The 21,098-nt window shown below is 39.0% G+C and overlaps 1 protein-coding gene across 3 annotated transcripts in view; it reads right to left on the minus strand.

Moving 5' to 3' along the window:
- LOC150088195 (ankyrin repeat domain-containing protein 17-like) overlaps positions 1–21,098 on the minus strand; it is a 1,023,061-nt gene that overhangs the window by 364,615 nt on the left and 637,348 nt on the right. The gene's annotated exons all lie outside the window — the stretch shown is intronic.

Below are 21,098 nucleotides of genomic sequence, written 5' to 3' on the forward strand. Positions count from 1 at the left end.
TTGGCAACCAAGTCAGAAATAAGAATAAATTTATACTTAAAAGCTTTAGTATACAAAGTGAATGTTTTATTAGAATTACGCAATAAATTGGAAAACAGCACTGGCAATGTGTATGGGCAGTGCTATTTGCTGATTTTATAACAGTTCAATATTTTAAAAATTAAGTAAATCACAAATGAGAGAAACTTCTTTATAAAGATAACTCACCTCCCTATATATCTTTGTCTATCTACAGAAGTTAAAGAAACTGTCTTTGTAAAGAAGTTTCTATAAGTTTATTCACAATTATTAATGTTATTTGAATAACTAGAAGCCATTCAGGCCATAATTCTCTATGAAATAAAGTAAATTTAATTTAGAGCTCATGAGAAAGTGGACCTGCTTTCATTTGCCAATATTAGGTGAAAAAGTAACCATTTCTAAAATATCGCAAAGCTGTATTTGCAGTTTCTTCTGTTATTATGTAATTTATTTCTAATTCTTTAATTTTCGCAATTCCTGAATTTGAAATTGATGGTGAGAAATCATACTTTTGTGGGTACCTGGCTTAAAGAATGCAGTGAGTTGTATTAACAAGACAGCTTTAATTATATTCTTCTAAAAGCATGAAGTACTGTATATTTTAAATGGAGCATTTATAAGTAAGAGTAATATTAGCTTCCAGTAGGGCTCACCAACTAGAGTCTACTATTTTGATTTTTGGTCAATTGAACTGTGTCAAGTCTCGTTGTCTGAAAAAATGTCTGGAAGTATAACAATAACCACCAATGAGCGGGAGAAGAAATCCTCTATTAGTCTGGATAACTGACATCTCACTGTATTTTGAAAAACTAAGGAAGGTAAACTTTTTATCCCCAAAGAAGTCTGATAAGATTACAGACAGAAAATAGAATTAAAAATAAGGATCACGGATTACTTCTACAAGTTACATAGACTTATTCTTTGTAAAATAATAAGAGGAGTTTACCTCAACATAAATGCGTGGACCTTTACACGCAGTCGCGAAGGCAAACAATCACTATTTAAGTTTCATGTTCAACCCTATTTGGTAATTTTCATTCCTGTGATCACGACATACGGTCGAAAAGCATTGTCAGCTTCAGGAAGGAAAATCGTTTTGAATATTTTCGTTAGATTCTTTTTAATATTTTTGATTGTGTTAAATTGGTTTTTAATTATTTTTTACTCTAATGTAAGTTTTTCGATTTTTTCGTTTTAATTTCTGGAGAGTATCATACGGAAGTGTTCTACGCACTATATTGATAACAACGTAATTATACGCGACTATTAATTGAGAAACCGTAGAAATTAAATTACACGAGAATTCTGTTAATGTTTGTCGGCCATATTTGATCTCCAATGTGTGGACCTTTACGCGTATGCACAAAGACAAATAATCACTATTTAAGTTTCATGTTCAACCGTATTCGGTAATTTTCATTCCAGTGATCACTTGTCAGCTTCAGGAAGGAAAATTGTTTTGAATATTTTCGTTAGATTAATTTTAATATTTTTAATTGCGTTAAATTGATTTTTAATTGTTTTAAATTGATTTTAATTGTGTTCACAATTGGTTTTTAATTATTTTTTACACTTATGTAAGTTTTTTTGATTTTTTCATTTTAATTTCTGAAGAGTATCACATGGAAGTGTTCTACGTACTATATTGATTTCATACTATCTAATTGACTTATTCTGAAAAGTCAAAATAGTGGTTACCTGGGAGTAGGCGGTGGGGGGGGGAACCCTAAATTCTTATTCGACTTGGACATTTTGCTGACATATTTGTAATTTATATATTTCAATTTTGTTATATGTGTTACCGGCAAAGCGCAGAATCCAGACATTAGTAGTAGTGGCATGTGAAGCAAGAAAGCAAGTGTATGAGCTTATGCAGCATCAGCCAAAAAAAAAATCAAACCATTCCCTCCAAATGCCTGTCCAGTTCCTCCTTAAATTTATTTAACCTATCAACTTCCACAACGACAGATGGAAGTTTGTTCCAGCAATTAACCACCCGCTGGCTAAAGGAAAATTTCCGCACATCTATTCTACATCTGTCTTTTCTTAATTTGAATTTATGCTCCCTTAGGTTTGTAATCTGAACAAGTGGAAAGATCCCATCAGAATTCAGTGTGCTCAACCCATTCAAGGCCTTATACACCTCAATCAGATCACCGTGCAGGTGCCTAGTCTCCAGCCACTGAAATTTGCAGAAATTAAGCCTCTATTGGTAAGAGGATCCCTTCATTACCCTCACCAACCTTGTTGCCCTGCTCTGTACACGTTCAAGCAAATCTACTTCCTTCCTAAAATGAGGCCTCCAGACTTGTACGCAGCACTCAAAGCGCAGCCTGACCATTGCCTTATACAGAGGGACAATCACCTCCTCCTCCCTGCTAGCAAAATTCCTATATATCATTGACAAAACCCCATGACCTTCCCTGGCAGCCTGTCTGCATTGCTCAGAAAAAGTGCACGATAAAGGCGGAGTAAAGTGCACCGGTCTGCCCGCCATTTATTTGAGATGGCACGAAGGAGATTCAATCCCCTTGTGCACTTTGTTCGCAGTTGACGGATATGTGGTAAAAATGTCAACTTCTTATTGAATGTGAGACCCAAGAATTTTGTCTCAGGTACTACTGGAATGAAGTGTTGTCCGAGTTTGAGTTCTGGTTCAGGGTGAAGGTTCCGTTTGCGACAAAAGTGTGCGCAGATGGTCTTCTGAAGTGACAGCCTGAAACCATTAGCCATTGCCCAAGTTTTCACATGGCCAATGGCATGTTGTAATTGTCGTTCAATAACCCTCATGTTGCATGACTGACAGAAGATGGTAAAATCATCAACAAAGAGGGTGCTATTTACAGTTGGAGGTAGTTGTACAGTAATAGAATTAACTTTGATAGCGAAACACGTAACACTTAACACTGACCCTTGGGGGACTCCTTCCTCTTGACAAAAAGATTGAGAGAGAACAGAGCTGACATGAACTTGGAATGACCGGTTCAATAAGAAATTTTTAATGAAGAGGGCTAGATGACCCCTCAGACCCAGATAACAGATTCCAAATCTCCAAGCCGTGTCATACACTTTTTTGATATCAAAGAAAATTGACACCAGGTGTTCGCATTTAAGGAAAGCATCTCAGATAGATGTTTCCAGACTTATAAGATGGTCAAGTGTTGACCCTCCTTTCCAAATTTTAATGTGGTTTCCTTCGGAAACCACATTAAACTTTGGAAAGGAGGTCATTCGCTTCTAAATACCACATGAGACGGGCATTCACCATCTTTTCCAAGATCTTACACAAGCAGCTTGTCAGAGCAATTGAATGGTAATTACTTGGAAATTTTGGATCTTTTCCTGGCTTTGGAAAGGCAAGCACAATTGCCTTACGCCAGGAGTCCAGAAATTCATCTTCAAGATAAACTCTGTTATACAAACAGAGCAACTGATCCAGAGATTCAGACAAAAGATGTCTAATCATCTCATAATGGATGTCATGTGGCCCTACGGCACTTGCCTGAGATAGTGATAGTGCCACTTTCATTTCCCATTCTGTGAAGGGTTGATTGTATTCTTCACAGTTCTTTGATTGCAATTTCAAATGTTGCCTTTTGGGATTTCATTTGAGAGCCAGAAACTCAGGGTAGTAAGATGTTTTGGCAGACACTTTAGCAAATGTCTCCCCAAGAGTGTTTGTAATTGCAGTTTGGTCTGCAATTGCAAATCCATTATGCTCCAGGATCGAGGAAGGGTGTGATGTGTATTTCCCCTTCATTTTCCGGACTTTATCCCAGACAAGCTTAGATGATGAAGCCTAATTGATAGAAGATGTGAATTTGATCCAAGATTCCTTCTGACTCTGACGTCTTGTGTAATGTGCTTTAGCACGTGCGCGTTTGAATGTTAAGTTATCTGCGGTGGGGTACCGGCGAAAAATACCCCACGCCTTGTTTTGAGACTTTCTTGCTGCAGTGCAAATAGAATTCCACCATGGTTTTGGAAATGGTGGAAACCGAGATGAAGTCTTTGGAATTGCAATTGCCGCTGCTTGCACAACAGCGACTGTAATGTACTTTACCGCGTCATTAATCGGTTCCTTGCTGACTATGTTGATATCAAATGATGCTAGATAGGAGCTTAGAGGGGAACAGGTATCCTGTGTGTTATCAGACACTCAGCCTAAAACACTGATGGATCCAATATCTCTCTGTTACAGAAGATTTAGGAGAAGTCCGGTTGGCCTGCCTCCCTAAAATCCACTCATGCACACCTTCTCGATGGTAAGCCCTGTTATGTCAGTTAGGTGGCAACGAACATGTAGAGTGGTTCTCTTCAAGACGCCTGGTCAGCGTGAAGAGGAAAAGACCAAACCCTCCAGCATATGAGAGCACAACAATACAAATGGCCCTCAGTCCCCAGCAGCTTTCACTCTCCCTCTTAAGGCAGCGAGCGGATCAGAGTGGAAGCAGAGGGTGCTAAGAATCTCTGGGTATGACCAGGCTGCCTTGCACGGAAACTGAACTTGGCCTGTTATAACGTACGATCACTCATCAGTGAAGACACGATATTAGAGCTGGAAAAGGAATTAGAAAATGTGAATTGGAATATCATCGGTTTGGCTGAAACAAGAAGAAGAAATGAATCACTTATAAGTTTATCAAGTGGAAATCTGCTGTACACCAATGGAAACAGTGAAAGGAGTGAAGGTGGAGTTGGGTTTCTGTCCACAAAGATTTTAAAAACAACATTTTGGAATTCAAAAGTACATCACCAAGGGTGTCAAGACTAATACTCAAGATTTCTAAGAGGTACAAGCTAAAGATTATAATGATTTATGCACCAACATCGAGCCATGATGATGAAGAGGTTGAAGAAATGTACACCGAAATTGGGAGTCTTCTAGATGAGCAGAAAACCCACTACACTATTATTATGGGGGACTTCAATGCTAAGGTTGGAAAAAGGCAAAACAGCGCAGAAAGAGGAACTATAGGAAATTTTGGAATTGGTGAAAGAAATAAAAGGGGTAAAAGGCTTGTGGAATTTGCAGAATCTCAAGGACTGTCAGTAATGAACACTTTTTTTAAGAAAAGGGTGAATAGAAAGTGGACATGGAAGAGTCCAAATGGATTAACAACTAATGAAATCGACTTCATCCGCACTAACAGAAGATATATTGTGAATGATGTTACTGTCCTGAATAAGGTAAATGTTGGAAGTGATCACAGAATGGTAAGATGTCCACTTGATATAGATGTAGGAAAGGAAAGGAAAAAACTGACTCGAGTAAATAATACAAAGGTCTTTGAGATAACAGAGGAGGAGAAAAAGCAGTATGTACTGGAACTTAAGAACAAGCTTGAGCTCCTGCAGACTACTCAGGACCAAGACATCGACGAGGAATACTACAACTTTCTAAAAGTGATAAAGCCCAAGAAACCTATAGGGAAACAGAAATCCAAAGAAGAAAAAATTAGTCAAGAAACACTTGTAATGATGAACCGAAGATGACAAATGAAGAGCAAGAAAAACACTGACAGGGAGAAAATTGAGTATACTGAGTTATGCAAAGCCATTAGAAAGAGACTCAGAGAGGACATAAGAAGATTTAACACAAGAAAAGTAGAACAAGCATTAAGGGAAAACAAAGGATTTAAATCAGCAGCCATGAGCAGTAATAGAGAGAGACAAATAATACTGAAACTGAAGAATAGCGATGGTGTACTTATAAACAGCAGAGAAGGCATAATTCAAATAGCAGAAGACTACTATAGAGAATTATACAAGGAGCGAGGGAATGATACCAGCAGTGGGGAACATGGATTGCAAAGTAGCAACACATACGACATACCCGATATTCTTCCTGATGAGGTAGAACATGCATTGAAGAAAATGAAGAATCGGAAAGCCCTGGGGGAAGATGAAGTTACTGTAGACTTGTTAAAATTGGGAAGAAGAGACATAACACAAAAACTGGCAAGGCTCTTCACAAAGTACATTAGAAAAGGTGTGACACCTAAGCAGGGGAATAATGAAATCATAGTTTTGCTGCATAAGAAAGGAGATAAATCAGAAATTGGAAATTATAGACCAATTAGCTTGTTATCCCACATCTACAAGTTGTTCACAAGGGTCATTACTAACAGATTAGAAAGAATACTTGATGAGAATCTACCGAAAGAGCAAGCTGGCTTTAGGACAGGATTCTCAACTATGGGTCACCTTCACATAATATCACAGCTAATGGAGAAAGCAAATGAATATAAAACACCATTATGCCTGGCATTTGTGGATTATGAAAAGGCATTTGACCATACAGCATAAGGCAATGTTTTGGGCACTGGAAAGACAAGGCATAGATACCCCATATATTATGATTTTGAAGAAAATATATGAGAGTGCTACCTCCATTATTAGACTAGACAAAGACAGTAGCAATTTATTTTATTTTTGTTACACAGAGCATTAAAACTATGATAGTTTTAATGCTCTGTGTAACAAAAATAAAATAAATTATGAATCCAGAGCACGCAGGCGTGTTTTATTATAGACAGTAGCAAATTTAAAATCGAGAAAGGAGTTCAACAAGGAGACACAATATCTCCGAAGCTGTTTACTGCTGCCCTTCAGGAAGCTTTCAGAAGATTAGACTGGTCGCAGAAAGGAGTCAATGTGAACGGAGAGTACCTAAACCATTTACGATTTGCAGATGACATTGTGGTTATAAGCCACGATCCCAAAGAATTAGAGGAAAATCTTAATCAGTTATGCACAGATAGTAAGGATTTTGGACTAAAGATGAATATGGCTAAAACAAAAGTAATGATAAACAAGTATGCCACGGAAAGGGAAATAATGATTGAAGGAGCAGTAATTGAAAAGGTGGAATCATATACTTATCTGGGACAAGTTATTAGCTGTAACAATGATAAATGGCTGGAAGTCAAGAGAAGAATAAATTTTGGATGGATAGCATTCAGGAAATATAGTCACATACTGAAGAGCAATATCCCAGTTTGTCTGAAACGTAAAATAATGAATCAATGTATACTCCTCACCATGACTTATGGGAGTGAAACTTGGGCACTCACCAAAAGAATGGAAGAGAAGCTGAGAACTACACAGCGAAGAATGGAACAAATTATATTGGGAATCAGACTGTTAGATAAGAAGAGAAACATATGGATTAGGCAGCAAACTCAAGTAAAGGACATTCTTATCAAAACTAAAGAACTAAAATGGTCTTGGGCAGGACACAAAGCTCGAAGACATGATGACAGATGGACTAAGAAAATAACAGAATGGTACCCAAGAGGAGCTAGAAGAAAACCTGGAAGACAAAGGCGGAGATGGATAGATGAAATTCATGAGTTTGTGGGTAGTAAATGGATGGCCAGTGCTCAAAACAGAAGGAACTGGAAAGTTGCTGGAGAGGCCTTCATCCTGCAGTGGATTGAAAATGGCTGATGATGATGATGATGCTAGATATTTGAAGGCATTCCAGTCAGCGTGACTGATCTTCCACCGTGGCATGGTCTCCCTTTGCAAAGAGTGGATATCAAGGGGAAGTGGTCACTGCCATAAAAATGTCTTCAACCTCCCATGTACACACGGGAAGCAGAGAGGGCGAGCATAGAGAGAGATTGATCGCAGTAAAAGTACGGGTAGGCATGTGGCAAAAAGTGTTAAGTCCAACATTTAGCAGGGCCGGGTCATTGTTTTCAAGTATGTGCTGTATAGTCCAACCCCTTCCATTGATGTCGGCACTACCCCACAGAGTATTGTGTCCATTAGAATCCCCTAGTAACAAAAAAGGGGGCGGCAATTGTCTAATAAGATCATCAAGGTCTGCCTGGGGGATGTCGTTCCCAGGTGGCAATAGATGGAACAAACAGTTAAGAGACTACAGTAACTTGAACTGCTACAGCCTCTAAGTTGGTGGTAAGTGGTGTAGCTTGAAATGGGGTGTGGTTACCCACAAGGATGGTGACTCCTCCGCGAACAGGTCCATTCGCATCTCTGTCTTTTCGAATAACTAAAAAGTTACGCAAGTATGGGTCCTCATTTGCCTTTAAATACGTCTCCTGTAAGCAAAAGCAAGTAGGCTCATGCTTACTTGGGAGCGCCTTGATGTCGTCACTATTTCGATGGAATCCACAACAATTCCATTGTAGAAATTTAAACTTACCCATTATTTGGATTTGTTGGGTCCATCAGGTGGTTTCCAAAGGGCCGAGGGCTTCATTTTCTCAGTCCTGGCTTTATCTTTCTTTGGAAACACAGGTCGTTGGCCTGTGTCCATATCTTCTTCTGCAAAGATTTTCAGGACCGGGTCATCCGATACCTCCTTATCCTCGACATCCATTGTTTATTGTATTGCAGGTGACTCTTCCGATATTTGCATCTTTTCTTTACCACTTGGTTTTGGTAGTGGTGGAGCATTAGGAGGTACGGAAATAGGAGTGGCAGCTGACTGTGTTTTTTGGGTGGGCTTTTGGGAACGCAATAAATAGCGTGCAATCGGAGTAAATTACTCTTTTGGTGGTACAGTCATCTCAGTTTGCATACCGATAGTGTACTTTGCAGAAACCTTCTGGGTGTTTGAAAGTTTCCTGCTATTTATTGGTTGAATGCGTTTTCTGGCCTCCTGATAGGATATGTTCAGCTCTGTTTTTATTTTTTGAATTTCTTTATTGTCCTTCCACCTCTGGCATGCTCTAAAATAGGTAGGGTGCTCTCTTGGCAATTTATACAAATTGGCTTGGAAGCTGTACATTCCTTGCTCTCGTGGTCTTTCATACCACATCGAGCGCAGGCAGGATTACCACGACAAGCTGTTTGTGAATGGCTGTATTTCTGACATCTAAAATACCTCAGTGGGTTTGGAATGTAAAGCCTCACTGGGCAGTTTAAGTAGCCTGCCTTGATGGAACTTGGAGGCCGTGTGGTGTTAAATGTTAGGATGAGTACTCGGGTAGGGACGAGATTCCCAACCTTCCGCATTGATATTCTCTTGAAAGCCATCACTCCTTGGTCTTTTAGTTCAGAGCAGATCTCTTCTTCAGAGACATGAAGAAGATCCCACTCTGAAATGACACCTCGTGAACAGTTCAAAGTTTTGTGGGGTGTTACACTGATCAGTATTCCCCTATGGATGTCGCGTTCAGGATTCTTTCTGCTTGTTTGGTGCTTGAAGCTTCAACTAAAAGATCCCAGAACACAGCCGTTTTACTGATTTTGGTGATCCTGCCAACCCTTCTACTCCTTTCTGGATGAAGAAGGGTGACATCTTCCCAATTGACTGCTCTCCGGTAGAATGGAGAATGAGGAAAAGTGGTGTTATAGATGGTGTTTTATCCTCACTTCTGGCAGAATTGGTATCATTCTCATCTGATCGATTAGGTAGGGGCCTTGTTGGGGCCCCAGAAGAAGAAGGATTTAAATTACTCATGGGTGCAAAATAAAAATTTCTGATGCCCTAAGTACCTCACCCACCACGGAGCCCTATGAGGGGATGCCCACTCGTGAACTAGCAGGTACTGCATACACGAATGGGATGCCAAGTTAGCTTAAAGGCACCATACCCACGTTTCCAATTAGCCTTGATCCCGTCCCAGGACCAAAGGGAGGGAGACTTATTGGACCGCAGTTGACCCTAGCAGTAAGAACCACCTGCCGATTGATCCCAGTCAGGCCGGTCCGGGACCACCCATCTTGTCGAAGCAGGGGCCAAAGTGGTGTATTAAGGCTGGGCCCCTCAACCACCAGGATCTCCCTTTCCGAATTCCATGGGTAGCGGCGCACAGCTGCACACGCCGGATTCCAAAGATGTAACCCTAAAACCAAGGTATGGGCGTTAGATCCCAGTGATGCTAATCTGGAAGCCCAGCAGCATCACTGGGAGGTCTCCTCACCACGTACAGGTGCCCACGTCGAGGGGCAATGATCAAGGCAGCTATGGTACAGGACTGTTCCAACCAATTCACTGGTGATCGTATTCTTTACTTAAAAATCAGAAAAAAAATCATAGGAAAAGTAGGCTGAGGTCTGCAAACCATATCATCTGCCATTTCTCTTCAAAAGTAATGTTCTCCCAAATCTACTACAAACTGTATGCAGAAAATGTAGGTATGTCATTCCTCCAATTTCTAAAATCCTTGCTGGAAAAAAAAATAACATTTACAAGATTGTCCCCAAGAAGACCACACCAAACATTACAGGAAAAAGTATGTTGATAATGAGCATTGACAGACGTGTGTTGATTTTCTTTGGCCTAGCATTTCAAGAACTTTGCCATGATTATGAGAGCATCCTTGGACTCAAGGAAAATATACGGAACTTGACAAGTCTGTAAAATAAAAATATCTGGTTGTTTGGCTGCAAGATATGCTTTTTCATTTCATGCTATCCCAGAATGTCCTGGGATCCAGCAGAATGCCATAGTTTAGTCTCACTCACTACATGCAAGTAATTTAGAATGGATTTGTTTTATTACAGGGTGAGAGGAGTTGGTATTACTGTTTACAGCAGAGACAGGACTGAGTGAGTGAGTCAGTGTATATGAAGGCAGATGGAATTAGATGTTCAATAATGTGATCCAGAGGTACGTTTATAGCATAAAGCTCAGCATTGAAGATACTGCATTCTACTAGTAATGAGACAGGAATATTACCGCAGCACCTACTTGGGTCGGTCTCAGTTTCTGATCCATCTCTGTAGATTTCACAGGCCTGTGAACGATAAAGGGAGTAAGCTGCATGTAACTGTGCGATATTGGGGGGAAGTAAGGTGTTCTTTCCCCACTGTTGACAATAGTCATCATATATTGCACAGATATTTATCCAGGGTGAATTTGGTGGTGTCATGTCCTGAAATATATTATCGATTTCTATATTCCGTGATTGAATCAATTTCCTTAAATTTAAGTTTGTTTGTTTGTTTGTTATTTGGTTTTTAGGAGCATTAGCAACTAAGGCCATATTGCTCCGGGATATGCGGTGGTCATTCCTTGACCTTTCCGCATACTCCGTATTTGGTGGTGACGGGCTCGAACCCCGGTCTAATCAAGAAGCATGTGCTACGCACTGCTGCTCCTTCCCACCTGGCTACGGAGGCGCCCTTAAATTTAAGTGGAGCAGGTCGGTTTTCATTTGGTATACTATTGTAAAATGACTCCCATTCGGATTTGTATACACATCTCCAACTAAGGTGAGAGGGAAGACTACGAATATTTGAACCATACAGCAGAAGTGATGTTTCTCTGTGAAGATGTAAAGACATCTTCTGGGGGTGGTTCTGAAAGCCCCTAGAATAACTCTCAGAAAACTGTGTTGGATGGTGTTTAATCACTCTAAAGTACTTTTTCTCGCAGAGTCACACACATTGGAGAACCATAGTCCGAGCAAGACCTGATGAGAACTCTATAAAGATGGATAAGGGTAAGTCGATCAGCGCCCCATAACAAGGATGACACACACCGGGGAATATTCAACTTATTCAAACAGATAGTTCGAAGATAGAGCAGAAGTGTTTAAAAGTTCAGTTACCTATCTAGTATCAGGTCAAGAAATAGGACAGTGTGAGCAAGAGGAACTGGCATATTATTTATCTTTAACTCTGGATCAGGATGAAGTGACCGAAGTTTGCAGAAATGAGTGGCAGTGGATTTCTGTTCAGCAAAATGGTATCTGTTGTGTGAGGTCCAGAATTGAATTCTGGTTAAAGCAATTTGTAGCTGTCTTTTGATAGTATTCATACTTTTGAGGTTGTCAGTGTACTTCAATTGTTTTTGGAAGATCTTCCAATATATTGTTGACCTATGGGACACCCTCTTCTTGAAGGTGAGATGCTGACAGCATGTTTTGATGTCAGACTTGAAATGTGCGTAATATTAAAAAGTTAAAAGGGATGAAGCCTGTCAGTCCTAACTGATGCATATCTTTAGTAATACCATGATGCCATGTGGTGTCAAATGCATTTATGAATATCCAGGTTGATGATCACTAGATATTGTCTCTTGATGAAGGCATTACGAATGTTGGATTAAATTTTTTTTACAAGTAAATCGAGAGTGGACCTGTTTTTACAGAAGCCATATTGGTGATAAGAAAGTAGTTTTACATGAGTCAGAATCCAGATGAGCCTCTTATGCACCATGCTTTCAAATATTTGGCCCAAACAGCTTGTCAATGATATTGGTCTATAATTCTGAATTTGAGATGGATCTTTACAGGGTTTTGGTGTACGCAAATATAGCAATGATGTCAAGATAGAGGGTATGTATTTTCTGAAAAGATCCAGTTCTAAAAGAGCAATAATATGCATAGAATGGCTTCACATAGAGGCTCCGACATACTGTAGTCAATGCCGTCTTGTCCTGCTGCCCTAAATGGAGATTTGCTCAGGGATTCTTACAGCTCAGCTTACAGTAAGTAAAGGGCTGGTTTTATGGAAGTGAGTAACAAGTTGAAAAATTCGATTTAATATGTTCTTCATTAGTTTTAATGCATTGAAAGGAGGTCAAATAAGAGGATAAGGCTGAAATATTATATAAAGATTCTGTTAAAGCATTTGCAATATCAGTAGGAGAGGATAAGTCCTACTCATTCCATTGTATTAGTGGAGACTGCAACGGCAGAAATTTGTCATTGAATGCTTGTATTTTTGTCCAGATAATCCAAGCATCAGTATTTTTGTTCATAGTTGATGCAAAGTTAATCCAGACATCACGTTTTGCTTTTTTTCTAATTTGTCTTGCTCTGAGTTTTTTGAAAATAATTAGGTTGGCAATAGTTGGTAATTTTCAAAATTGATTCCAAGCACAGTTTTTTTTTTTCTCATTTCGCTTTGGAGCAATCTTCATTCCACCACTGGTTTTGGTGTACCCGTTTGAGCTGGTTGAGTTTTGGAATGGAAATTTCAGCTGCTGATAATATATGGCTGGTAATGTATTTGGTTATTTCATTAGCATTAGTAGAGGCAGCATTTGATGCAAGAAAGCAAGCTTATGCAGCATCAGCCAAATAAATAAAAAAAAAAAAAAAAAACCACTTCCACTTCACCCCACTGTTCGTTCAAAATACCTGTCCAGCTCAGCTTTAAACTTATTTAGGCTATCAACTTCCACGAAAAGGGATGGAAGTCTGTTCCACCAACCAACCACCCGCTGGCTAAAGGCAAATTTCTGCACGTCTATCCTACATCTGTCTTTCCTCAATTTTAATTTATGCCCTCTCAGGTGATTATTCTGAGCGAGAGGAAGAATCCCATCAGCATTGAGCATGCTCAAACCATTCAAGGCTTTATACATCTCAATCAGATCACCTCACTGGTGCCTAGTCTCCAGACACTAATTTGCAAAACTTAAGCCTTTCTTCGTAAGAGCACCCCTTTGTTCCATTCACTAATCTTGTTGCCCTTCTCTGTACTCGTTCCAGCAGCTCTACATCCTTCTTGAAATGAGGCCTCCAGACCTGTACACAGTACTCTAGGTGTGGCCTGACCATTGCCTTATACAAGGGAATAATCGCCTCCTTATCCCTGCTGGAAAAATTCCTATATATCATTGAAATACACCATGAGCTACTCTTGTAGCCCGTCTGCACTGCTCAGAGAACTTCATATCTGCCTGCGCAACCACCCCCAGATCCCTTTCATTCTCTACCACTGTCAGTGTAGTACCACAGAGTTGATACGTTGCTGTGGGGTTGCTGTTTCCCATGTGTAGTACTTTACATTTGTCAATGTTAAACTTCATTTGCCACCTCTCAGCCCATCTGCTCAACCTGTCCAGATCCTGTTGCAGCAGCATAGTGTCAGTAGTGTCCTTGACAACCCTGCCTACCTTTGTATCGTCTGCAAACTTCGACATTAAACTTGATATACCATCATCAATATCATTTATGAAAACAGAAAACAATAATGGACCCAACACTGAGCCCTGAGGGACTCCACTAATAACATTAGTCCACGACGAGCAGTGTCCATTGATTACCACTCTCTGTCTTCTCCCCCTCAGCCACCCCTTTATCCACAGCAGCAATTTGCCTCCAATGTCACACTGCTCCAATCTGTGCAGCAGCCTTCCATGTGCAACAGTATCAAAAGCCTTTCTAAGGTCCAAGTATATAATATCAAAGTTATTCCCTGCATCCAGTTCCTTTGTGACTGCATCATAGTATCCAATCAAATTGGTCAGGCAAGACTTCCCCTTAACAAAACCATGCTGTGTCCGAGCTATAACTGAAGTCTTGTCTAAACATCAAAGTGTTGTTGCTAAACATACTGTTTGTTCAGTAGGACACAAGTAGAATAGTTTTCCCAGTTGCCTTGTGGAAATTCCAAGAAGTACAGACTTTAGGGCATGACATGACCTCTGTTTGAATTGAACTTATAATACGAAAATGGTCACTGTGGAAAGGATCATTTAGCACTAACCATTCCATGCTTCGAAAAAGAGATGCTGAACAAATGGATACGTCTATGGCAGAGGTTTTACCTGTAGGTAGTTGAACATGAGTTGGAGAGCCAGTGTTTAATATAGCCAGATTATGGTTATCTAGGAATGTTTCAATTAATTTGCCTCCCCTATCCATGGTGGAAGATCCCCACAATGTGACTGTTGAAATCACCGAGTAAACAGACACGAGGTGGCAGTTGTGTTAAAAGGTTGTCAATTTCAGTCTGGGAACAAGGATAATTAGATGATACATAAAAAGTTGCAAGGGTTAATGACATCCCCTTGCCACTGCTACAACTTCTAAGGAGGTTTCTATTTGGAGATGTCTTGATGGGATGGTAGTTTGGACAAGAATAGCTACCCCTCCACGAGGAGAAGAGTCAGAATCCCTGTCTTGCCTAAACATAGTATAGTATTTGAATTTGAGAGAAACTTTTGGTGATAAAAATGTTTCCTGTAAGTACGCGCCTACTGCGTTAGTTTGTATAAGTAAATCATTCAGGTCGTCTGTATTACTGCATAATCCTCTGGAGTTCCATTGCAGGAATTTGTTCATTGGTTGAGTTTATATGAGGAAGATTGATCTGACTGTTTTTTCTGAGAAGGTTTCTCTCTGCTTAGTTTTGATTTTTCATTTCTGGGAAGGTTGGGTGTCCTATGTCCATGGTATCATTGGCATCTAATTCTAGTACTGTGTCATCATGCTCTGACTGAACCTACATTTCCATGTTGCTATAGTGTGATTTCACTTTCTTCTCGTTTTCAAAACTAACAGATTTTGAGGTTGAGATAGCATCAGTTGGGATACTGATTGTTGTGTTGCTGGTTTTATTGACTAGATTTTTTACACAGTTGTTTTTTTTTACACAGTTAGCACAGTTGGCAAAGGAAATGTTTGGTTCTATGGAGACATCTGTTTGAGTTGAAGCTGAGTGGCTAGTTTTAGTGACCGATGCATATGATCAGCTAGGCATGGATCCTTGCTTGCTTCAGGGTGTGTGACTGTATGCTCCACTTTATATTTCTGGAGTTTTTTGCCAGTTTTACAAAGGTCATATGCTTTAGAAAATGCAGGATGTCTTCCTTTACAGTTTGGGCAAGTAGAAGTGTAAGCTGTACAGTCTCCTTGGGAAATGCTCCTTAGAGCCAGAAAAGGACACACTGCATTGCCTCAGCATACCGCCTGAGAATGGCCATACTTCTGGCACTTAATGAATGGGATTTGGGATGTAGGGCTGAATCTTGCAGTTAAAATAACCTGCAAGATTCAGCAGGTTATTTTAACTGCAAATTTCCAGAAGATGGAAGACTCGGAGTACAAAATGTCAAAAGGATGGACCAGGTTGGTCACCATCTTTTTCAGTCATTATTCTCCGTGCACAAGTCACTTTTTTTTGTTCCCAGATGTTCTTGTATTATTTCTTCTTGAGAGATGGATAGTAAGTCCCATTCGCTGATAATGCCTTTTGAGGTGTTCAGAGTGTTATGGGGCGTAACTGACACTGGAATACTGTTAAATGATGTTAAATTTTAACAGCTTCTCTGAATGAGTTGTCTTAGAAGTTTCAATTAGAAGGTCTCCATATTGGAGAAACAAAGACAGATTCTAAACATTTCTGTATTAGAAAAGGCAATAGTTTGCCAACAGGTTGCATGGATAATGCGTGCAATATAGAGATGCTGGCACGTCTTTATTCTGATTTTCTGTCCATAGTCTCTATGGACAATTGGAGTCATGGTCTAAGTCAGGAATTTCTGATCTTGAGCTAGAGGGCTCTAAAAGTGGATAATTACTTATATCCATGATGGCTCCTTTTGGCCCTCGGGGTTTGCTTTTACCACCCAAGTTACTGGCCCCCCGAGCAGGGAGGCAGGAGCAGTGCCTGGCATATTTAATAGAACTATCTATTAACTAGAATTTTAATAGAATAATAATTTTAATAAATATTTAATAGAATTAGTAATAGAACTATCAGAAAAAGAAAATTGGCTTTATTTTCTTGCCCTGTACAAGTGCTTTTGTAACAAGAGCTGTTAATAAATAAATATATTGCTTAATGAGAGGAACATAAAGAACTATAGATTGCTTTCAGGAAATTGTACTAAAAGCAATGAGAAATCACTTAGGCACAATCGCTTGGCACCTGGGGCCAGTGGTCTTACAAACAAAGGCTTAACTTCTGCAAATTGCGTCTGAAGACTAGGCACTTGCAAGATGATCTGATTGAGGTGTGTATAAGGCTCTGATTGAGGAGAGCAGGCTCAATTCTGATGATATTTTTCCACTTCCCAGATTACGTACCTGAGGGGGCATAGATTCAAATTGAGGAAAGACAGTTATAGAATAGATATGGGGAAATTTGCCTTTAACTAGCAGGTGGTTGATTGGTAGAACAAACTTCCATCTGTAGTTGTAGAAGTTGATAGCTTAAATAAATTCAAGGAGGAAATGGACAAACTTTAGAGAGAATGGATGTGTGAAATGATTTTTTGGCTGATGCTACACAAGCTTGGTTTCTTACATCACATGCCTCAATTATTTCTGCTATTATTACCTGAGAACATCATTTCTTTTACAACATGACACAACCAGAACATTAGCATTAGTAGAGGTATACAATGCAAGAAAGCATGCTTATGCCGCATCAGCCAAAAATAAAAAAAATAAAAAACCCCTCTCATTTCACCCCTCCATTCATTAAAAATGCCTCTCCAGCTAAGCCTTAAAGTTATTTAAGCTATCAACTTCCACAACAAAAGACGGAAGTCTGTTCCACCAATCAACTATCTGCTGGCTAAAGGCAAATTTCCAAACATCTATTCTACAACTGTCTTTCCTCAATTTGAATCTATGCTCCCTCAGGTTCTTAATCTAAGAAAGAGGAAGAAATCCATCAGTAGTCACCTTTCTCAACCTCAATCATGTCACCTTGCAGGTGCCCACTCTCCAGGCTCTGCAATTTGCAGAACTTAAGCCGTTCTTGGTAGGAGCACCCCTTTGTTCCCCTCACCAATCTTGTCGCCCTTCTTTGTACTCGTTCTAGCAACTCTACATCCTTGCTAAAATGAGGTTTCCAGACTTTGTACCCAGTACTATAGATGTATAATGGGATAATCACCTCCCTGTCCCTGCTAGCAAAATTCCTATATATCATTGACAAGACTCCATGACCTGCCCTGGCAGCCCATCTCAGCAAACTGCATAATTCACTGCACAATTACCCCCCAGGTCTTTTTCACTTTCCCCTTACCTGAGTGTAGAACCACACAATTGGTACATTTCTCTTGGATTATTGTTACCCATAGGCAGTACTGCATAAAAAAAAATATTCAGATAAACCGAGGTCTGATTTTGTCCTGTTTCCAAATTGCAGCCATTTTTCTGTTCAAGCAAAAATATCTGCTTGTGTTTACAGGAAATGCTCAATATGACCACAATATGCCTGAATACAAGCTTGCATATGCCTCGTTATAGACTTCATCCACTCAAAAGTTCCAGGTCTATCAGATTTGCTGTTCTGGTGCTGTTGGGTCTACCTCCATCTGAAATTCATTTTCTAAATGAACCAGTTTCCATGTGACATTCATGTATTCTCTGATGAAAAGTCTTCTTATTTTGGTAATTTATGATTTCTGAGATACATTTATAGGAACCTTTTTCTAATTTATGGCCATTTTTATGTTCTGGAAATTCTGTCCACAAACTGAGATGGCATAGCTGGCTCCATTCAACTTACAAACAATGCTCATTATCTCCTAGAGAAGCATCATTAATAGTTACGACATTTAAACCAGAGAAAATATTATTTTTTAGTGATTTCAGTTAGTTCTACTGACAAGGAGAACTAACTGAAATTACTGAAAGACGCTACATTTGGGACTTGTTATTAAAATTTCGACACTGCATTTGCTATAATAATGGAAGCTTATTCAAATCGAGAGATGTCAGACATGCTTGTTATTTTGGTTTTTAGGGGCATTAGCAACTAAGGCCATATTGCTCTGGGAGGGGGGGATATGCAGTGGTCATTCCCTGACCTTTCCGCATCCTCCATATTTGGTGGTCACGGGCTTGAATCCTTGTCTAATCAAGAAGCGTGTGCTACGCACTGCTGCTCCTGCCCACCTTGCTACGGAAGCGCCATCAGAAATGCAACTCATGTATGGACTTGCTAGATGCAGAAATCTTCCCTAATCGTCATGTGCCAAATAAGAAAACTTTTCATCAGAAAATACATGAATGTCACATGGAAACTGGTTCATTTAGAAAATTAATTTCAGACGGATAGACCTGGAACTTTTTAATGGATGAAGTCTATAACGAGGCATATGCAAGCTTGTATTCAGGCATATGGTGGTCATTTTGAGCATTTCCTGTAAACGCAAGCAGATATTTTTGCTTGAACACAAAAATGGCTGCAATTTGAAAACAGGGCGAAATCAGACCTAGGTTTATATGATTTTTTTTTTTTTTTTTTTTTTTTTTAAGGTCTTAAATCCATCTCTGAAGTGTTATGATACATCCTGTATATACATCACCCTATATAGTATTTTTATAATATTAAGGGGAAGATTATAGTAAGATAAATGTTAAAGTAATCATATTAAGATATATACCTCGATAGATCTGTAGAAAAAGTATAGGATAATATAATGTAGAATAAAAGTTAGTATTCAAAAGGATAATATATAAAACTTATCATTACTTACCCACAGTCTAGGTGACTTCGTTTGGAGTCAACCACCGAAATTGAAAGTAAAACAGCAATAAGAGGGTTCTCTGTTTTGCTTTCAATTCGGGTGGTTGACCCCAGATGAAGTCAGCTAGATTGTAGATTGTGGGCAAGCAATGATAAGTTTTGTATATTATCCTTTTAAATACTAACTTTTGTACATTAGATTATCCTATACGTTTTCTATAGATCTAATGAGGTATATATCTTAATATGATGATCTTAACATGTTTATCTTACACATATCGTTCCCTTAATATTATAAAAATACTATATACAACACATTATGGACATAATGCATCCACTGCCACAGCAAGTGCATTAGCCCATGAATACAGTTTATTAATGTCAGTGTATTAATGATTACTACTCATTAAATATATCATAATATATATATATATATAGGATGATTGAGAGGTCATGTAACCCAGATTAAATAGTTTTATTTTTAAAGTAACACCGACAGCACAAGATGATAAAATGTTCTCTTACTGCTTCCTAACAGAACAGCTTACTTACATGTTACCTCAACAATATGTGACAAATTCATTCACATATACTTTTACATACTGATGAAACCAACTTGCACAACATTGGAAGATTAATTTTACCTATTGGAGAGCTGGTCGTCATCTCATGCAATGTGTGTGTTATCCTTTGAAGACCACCCCTGTAAACATCACAGAGCCACAGTCTTTGTGAAATTAGACAATTGCCAAGGATTCTTGCAGAAAGGACATGACTTTGTCATGTCTTTTCTGCAAGAATGTGTCACATGCACTGTATTATCAAAATCAAAATTTGATTAATCACACTAGAATCCTCAAGGAGTGAAATGAAACTATGTGATACTTAAATTTTTTGAATGCAAGAGATTTTTCATGGTTATGAAAGTTTTAAATATAGTGATAGTAATCATGGTATGTGATGCAAGAAAGCAAGTGTATGAGCTTATGCAGCATCAGCCAAAAAAAAAAATTCACACAACCATTCCCTCTAAATGTTTGTCCAGTTCCTCCGTAAATTTATTTAACCTATCAACTTCCACAACGACAGATGGAAATTTGTTGCAGCAAACATATATGCTAGCACTTTGGCTATTCACTTACCCAAAGATGAGATAAAACTAAACTTTGTTGGTGAAGGGGGAGGGAAAGAACAACACTTATCTATTTCATATCCATCAAAAATTTCCTGAAACTAACTAGAGAATAGTCTATAATTTACTTAATCCACTTATTCAGCTTATGGATCAAATGACCATGATATGAATGGAAGTATTATTTCAGCCTTTTGCACATTTTCAAACAACAATCATGATTACAATGCAAGTTTCCAGACTTTCTGAAGAGATGCTGCAACTTTTATATCACTTTATCAACTTCAGCAGTGGACAAAAACAATAGACCTCCACTCTATTCCTCATTGTGAACAATTCCATTTTTGTGAAATGGCCGACAGTGTTGCTATCATTGTCTTCTGAAGGATGATAACATTTGGATAATTTCAACTGAACTTTTGAAGACCTTAGCATTAGCAAAGGCATATGATGCAAGAAAGCAGCTTATATAGCATCAGCAAAAAAAAAATAAAATAAAAAAATAATTCACCCATCCACTCGCTCCAAATGTTTGTCTAGTTCTACATGGAATCTGTTTAACCTATCAACTTCTACAATGACTGATGGAAGTTTGTTCCAGCAATCAACCACCCACTAGCTAAAGGGAAACTTCTGCACACCTATCCAACATCTGTCTTTCCTAAATTTGAATTTATGCCCTTTCAGGAAATTATTTTGAGAAAGAGGAAGAATCTCATCAGCATTGAGCATGCTCAAACCATTCAAGGCTTTATATACCTCAATCAGATTATCTCGCAGGTGCCTAGTCTCCAGACACTGT

This window comes from Mastigoproctus giganteus, chromosome 3, assembly GCF_048544385.1.
Source record: "Mastigoproctus giganteus isolate SK-2022 chromosome 3, ASM4854438v1, whole genome shotgun sequence".
Lineage (NCBI taxonomy): Eukaryota > Metazoa > Arthropoda > Arachnida > Uropygi > Thelyphonidae > Mastigoproctus > Mastigoproctus giganteus.